The 6,635-nt window shown below is 33.1% G+C and overlaps 1 long non-coding RNA gene across 1 annotated transcript in view; it reads left to right on the top strand.

Moving 5' to 3' along the window:
• The first annotated feature begins 1,605 nt into the window (after window positions 1–1,605).
• LOC144836191 (uncharacterized) overlaps window positions 1,606–6,635 on the top strand; it is a 113,842-nt gene continuing 108,812 nt past the window's right edge. The window contains exon 1 of the long non-coding RNA XR_013611152.1: window positions 1,606–1,796. This is a non-coding gene — a long non-coding RNA (uncharacterized LOC144836191). The remainder of the gene's footprint in view (window positions 1,797–6,635) is intronic.

The following is a 6,635-nucleotide window of genomic DNA, read 5'->3' as shown; positions in this document are numbered from 1 at the left end:
AACCAAGCTTAAACATGGTAGCACTTTCTCGACGTTGGCATTGCCTTCACACATCCTTGATTTGCGCTAACAGGCCTATTACTATTATGTTTAGCTCGTTTTCGACAAAGTATCCAATTCATTATAGGTGTCTGTAAATAGGGATTAGACTTGCCTCAGTTTGGTATTTATAATCTTTTTTATGCTAGTCCACCCATTGGCGTTTCCGCCATGTAAAGTAGAAACGCTGACTTGCGCGAAGCGCCGTGTTGTGACGCTTTTACTAAAAATAGGCCTATGTGGAAAATGTCACCCTTTATTATGCTATTACCTCAGTTTTCATATTATTTAAAATATCAATTGTTAATACATTTATAATAAGGTGAGAGTGCCATTTCCGACCTCCTAAGTGTCATATTTTCAAAATCGCCAAAACTCAGTCCCAACCATGGTGGGGTTTGGATTCCTCCTTACAATTGCGCCCCTTTCACAAAATCCTGGATACGCAATGATTGAAATGAAGAAATCGGCATTGTTGAAAGAAACCCCTTATCTACAGGCATACCACGTATTAACAGAGTTGTTTATGTTCTGCAAATCAAAAAACATTTAATGTTCATTTTGAAACCCGGATTCGTTGAGGTAGGCGGAAAACCTCGGTGGCGACTGGAAAAGGGAGCCCAATCACCACAGAGAGTCACAAGGAGTCACAAGTCTAGCTGACAGCTAGACAAAACTGCCTTGACTCGCGTTATTTTACTGGTTTATATTTCATGAACTATCTACCTCATTACTTAATCTAAACCAGGTGATAATGTTTTCACAATCCGGAATATGTTGTATGTGTTGTATTTGTTTGAGTGTCCACAAACTAAACTGCCGAATTTCAAAATTTGTATTCTCTTGCTACCTGACCATGGGCTTTGTGAACTTTCAGAAGTCATAACGTCACATTTTACGTAGGCACAATATAATAATGCGTTAAAAGCATACTTAACGTTTAATAAAATGACTAAACAAATAATATAGTTTATTACGAAACAAATCAAAATGAAACGTGTTCTACGTACAAATAAGGGCATTTTTATCAAAACCTAAAAATACTACAAATGCAAAAAGACAACTGTACAAACAAATAATATTGCATCCATGAATTTAACCTCATTGACGGAGGTAATAAAGGTCTTACCATCAAGGAAGCATGTTTCGCAAAATAGGATTTAAGAATATGGATCCAGTCCTAGGTTCAACCAGTACTGTTAGTATTCTCACAGCCAAACATCAAAGGACTGTTACGAGCCCGAGTTACATAATTGTACAACTCATAATTATTAGTTTCGTCTGTGATGATGATTTCCTCGAGACTTTGATCATCCCGCTCTTTCACATGTGTAGGGATACCGCTCACTTTCACTTATACCTAATCTGGTTTACGTCTACAATACGGAAATTACCTTTAATGTAAATGTTTGTATTATAAAGCCAAACATTTTACTAAAGTTCTTTCAACCATTATGATAAACAGGAACAAATCAATTCTCTAATAGTCCTACTTAAATTCAATATTGGATAACAATAAGTTTAAGATGTACTTCATACATTTGTGATAGGTATATTATTTATAGGCCTATAAAACATGAAAAAAATATTTCGTTACTGAGTGGATAAAGAATATATTTAAAAATTGTTCCTCTTTGTACCTATCCGCTTTCCCATCCCTCAACCCTAATGTTACATACAAAACACAAATTGGGTTTCTTTAAATGAGTCCAAATCAAAAATGTGGACTCATTTTGTGATAAGTTTCTCCTTCGGAAGTAATTCCCAGGGTGCTAATTTTTTTTTTTTTTTTTTTTTTTTTTTTTTATTTTCAATCTTTCTTTAATACATCGGAATACAAAAAAAAAGCAGACAGAGTAAAAAAAAGAAAAATTATACATAATCAATTCTCCTATATAAACACCTTCTTATAAAATAAATACAGTTGTGCACATCAAGTCAGAAAATAGTGATACAAATCTATGTTAGAGAAGATTATCCCAGGCACTCCACTCTTCCCATTCTTCGGCTCTATTATTAATCAACCTCTAAACTTTTTAATTGTAAAGTAATATTTTACAAAGCGTAAGTGGCCGGTGGGTGAGAGGAGGCCCGAAAACTTACTCTTATTTATATACAACTTTAGTATTGACAAAAGTAAATTAATCCTATTGGATGGTGTATTACTTATAAAATAAATACAATTGTGTACATCAAGTCAGTAGAGTGATACAAATCTATGTTACAGAAGATTATCCCAGGCACTCCACTCTTCCCATTCTTCGGCTCTATTATTAATCAAACATCTAAACTTTTTAATTGTAAAGTAATATTTTACAAAGCTTATGAGGCCGGTGGGTGAGAGGAGGCCCGAAAACTTACTCTTATATATATACAACTTTAGTATTGACAAAAGTAAATTAATCCTATTGGATGGTGTATTACTAAAAAGCAGTTCACTTTCCAACACATATGCGAATATCAAGATTTCGAGAACACCATTGAAAAAAAAAATTGCTTATCCATCTACTGATATTACATTTACAGAATAAATGATAAACTGTTTCTCTTCTAATGTTACAAAAAGAGCAGTTATCTTCGTCGATGTACTTAATAATCTTAAGGTAGACTTTAGTTGTGAGGATACTGTTGTTAAGTCTGTATTGGAACCATCGTAATTTTATGTTGTCGGTCACATTAAAAGTTGCAACATTAATTCCTTCCCATTCATGTTCCGAGAATTCAACATTTAAGATTTTACCCCACTTTTGTTTAGCTTTACAGTTAAAGTCTTTGTTTTGAATAAACTTACTATAAAAAGCTTTACATCCTGTTTGGGGTTTGGTTATGGTTTCAAGTATGGGTAAATTTATTGGGTTTTGTAATTTAGTATTTATTTCTGTACCCAAAGAAGGGTATTTAGTTATAATTGCATCAATTATTTTTTTTCACCTTATAGTGTGTTTTGAAGTTTTCATGACTAAGCAAGGTTCCTCTATCCGAGATTAAATCATTTATGAACCTTACGCCACACTCATAATAATTGGTGTAAAAAATTGGAAAGTTATTGATTAGAATCGAATCATTCAACCATATTGGTTCTTTTAGTACGTTATAGTTTGCAGATGCTGTTGAATTATGAATAGCAATAAACTCGGACCATGAATGGAGAACATCTCTCCAGAAGAAATTGTTCATATTTTTCGATAGCCTCTGAATCATGCATGAGCCGTATTCAAAGATTGATTCAGTTTTTTTACCATGGCATATTTTGTTGAAAACTACATTGAGAATTCCAGTGTTGTTACGAATTCTTCGCATCCAACTAATCTTAACTGCCTTTATGTAACTGAAGATATCAATCATGTTAATTCCGCCATCCTTATACTCTCTAATTAGCTTATTTCTTTTGATTTTATCCTTTCCCTTCCAGACAAAATTAAAAAACATCCTATTAAGTTCACTTAGATAAGCTGTAGTAGGGTTTGGCAACATTGTAAAAATATAATTAAGTTTTGATAATATTAAAGATTTTAACACAGTTAATCTTCCCAACACAGTAAGATTTCTCTTACGCCACACATTGATAGTAGACCTAATTTTACCCGTTATCTCTTCAACATTTATTTTAGTCATTTTGCTTATTTCTAAGTCAAATGTAACACCCAAAAAATCAAAACGGCCTTTATCACACCAGTCAAGATTTGAATTAGTTTTAATTTGTTCACTCGAGAACTTTTTTAATCCAAACCATATTGCTTTGGATTTAGAAATGTTAATTTTTAAACCAGACATCTTTTCAAATTTTGAAAGTGTACTCATGCATTCAGTAAGTGATTTGTGTGAGCCGTCCAGAAGAAATGCAGTGTCATCTGCGTATTGTAACATTTTAATCTCAGAGGTATCAATTGTTACTCCTTTAATATTAATATTTTGGCGTACCATTATGTTTAGAATTTCCACTCCCAGAATAAATAGGTATGGAGATAGCGGATCGCCCTGTCTGCAACCTCTTTCAATATTGAAAAAATTGCTGGGGTGTCCATTAACTAGAACGCATGAAGAGATATTCGTGTAAAAAAGTCTACACCATTTTTTAAGAGTTGGTCCAAAATTAAAGAAGGTCAAACACTTATCAATAAATTTGAACGCCAGGGAATCAAAAGCTTTCTCGAAATCTACCAGTAATACGAGACCAGGTAGGTTTTGTTCGTCATAGACTGAGAGGATATCATATAAAATACGACCATTTTCACCAATATATCTACCTTTTATAAATCCCGCTTGGTTTTCATTAATGATATTTGGAAAGACAGATTTTAGCCTCTCTGCTATGGCCGATGAAGCAATTTTGTAAGCAACATTTAATAAAGATATAGGACGCCAATTTTTTAATTCTTTTCTTGATTTATTCGCCTTTGGGATTAGAGTGATTGCTCCCTGTTTTTGAGTGACTGAAAGGTTACAAGTTTTAAAGCCATATTTCAAAGAACGAAGAAGTAGAGCACCCAGTTTCCCCCAAAAAATCTTGAAAAATTCAGACGTAAAGCCGTCTGTTCCAGGTGATTTGTTGTTTTTCATTTTGTTGAGTGCATTTGTAAGCTCAGCTAAGGTCAATTCACTCTCAAGCTTTTGAGACTCTTCTTCTGAAACTTTTTCGAAGTTCTGGTTTGTTATTAATACGTTTAAATCTATTTGCTCTATATCTTTTTTTTTATATAAAGAACTGTAAAAACGCTCAACTTCCTTTATTATAAGTTTATTGTCCAATATAGTTTTTTTTTCTTCATCTATTAATTCGTCTATTAATTTGTTCGTAAAGTTAGTTTTCTCGAGACCTAAGAAAAATTTGGTTGGCTTTTCAGCCTCTTCTATCCACTTAGCACGAGATCTAATAAATGCTCCCTTTAGCTTTTCGTTTCGAATGTCTTCTAGGCGTGCTTTTTTTTGTTCAATTTCTTTTACTCGGTGTTCTGTGACTGTAATGTCTAATGTTTGTTGTGCGAGATCGTTTTCCATCTCTTCTATGTTATTAATTAATTCTTTTTCCAAATTACGAAGGGCTTTATTTTTTCTTGAACTATATTTTATTGTACCTCCACGAATATTGCAAAGCAACACCTCAAAAAATAGTTGGTCATTTATAGTTAGATTTAACTTATTATTCTCTGGGTCTTTAGGTGTGGTGTTGGTATAGCTTTTAATCGTATTCTCTATAATTTCATTTATGAGTGTAACATAATTTTGGTCATGGAGAAGTGAATTATTAAATTTCCAAAACCCCTTTCCTCTTTCTATACTTTTCAAATCAAGTGTTATTGTCACTATGGAGTGATCAGACTTATAACTTGGTAGGATGTTTGCATTTGACACTAGGTGCAATAAATTGTTTGAGGTCAAAAAGTAATCAAGCCTTGCTTGTTTAAAAGGATTTTTTGATCGCCACGTATAGCGCTTCTCGTTTGGGTTTTTTTTCCTCCATATGTCACATAGATCCAAGTCTAGCATAATTTGTTGTACAATTGTTTTAGCTTTAGGATTATTTACATGTCGATAGTTAAATAGGTCTAGATTTTCATTTTGAACTAGATTCCAGTCACCGCAAATCAGAATGTAAGGGTTAGTGAATAATTCGATCACTTTTTTAACTTCCTGATAGAAAGAAGGATCATCTTTATTAGGCCCGTAAACATTCATTATTATTAAGTCAATATCTCTCACTCTAATGTTGATCGCGATCCAATTACCATAGTTATCTTTTTTAACATCATTTATGGAGTATTCGAAATTGTTATTTAGCAGAATGGCGACTCCCCTAGAATTTGATTTTCCATAGCTAATAAAACATTTGTGTCCCCACTCGGATTCTATTTGCCTTGTTTGTGATTCTACCCAATGAACGTCTTGTAAACAGTATATTGATAAGTGTTTCTCCCTCAAATAATTAAAAACGTCATTTCGTTTTTTCTTATCGCCTAGGCCTCTGCAATTGGCAGACATACATTTAATGTTACTTAACATCTACCAATAGAAAGTGACTTCATTTGACAATAATCTGAGATAAGTTAGATCTGACTGCGTGCACAAACGACAGTTTACAGTATGTTTTGTGACTAAGGTTAATACATTAGGAAAATTGATAAAAAAACCCAAGCAAAAATGACATTTAACAACAATAATATAAAGCCTCATCATATCTTAAGATGTTTAAATTAGAACAAACTTCCGTCCATCAGGATGAGAAGGAAAGAACCACCCCCAATACAAAATCCAAAATATTCTTTTCTCTTTATCTAATGTTTATTCCTTGTAAAGTTTTCCATTAATGTATAGACTCCCTTTCTTGAATAATACACGATTCCCTTTTTCATAAGCAGTTTTCATAATACCCTTAAATTGCTTTTTTGAGTTTAAGTCTTTATATGGTAGATCATCAGTGACAAAAATATCGCTATCCTTAAGGCAACTCCTAGCCATCTTTAGAATATCTGTCCGATCTGGTCGGGCTTGAAATCGCACAATGATATGCCTTGGCTTGGGTCCTTTTCTTCCTATTCGATGGGCATTTTCAATGGGTACCCGTTTTTTGAAGTGGGAGGAAATTATTTTATCAATAG

This window comes from Antedon bifida, chromosome 2, assembly GCF_963402885.1.
Source record: "Antedon bifida chromosome 2, ecAntBifi1.1, whole genome shotgun sequence".
NCBI classification, from domain to species: domain Eukaryota; kingdom Metazoa; phylum Echinodermata; class Crinoidea; order Comatulida; family Antedonidae; genus Antedon; species Antedon bifida.
This window is presented reverse-complemented; position numbering and strand designations above follow the sequence as displayed.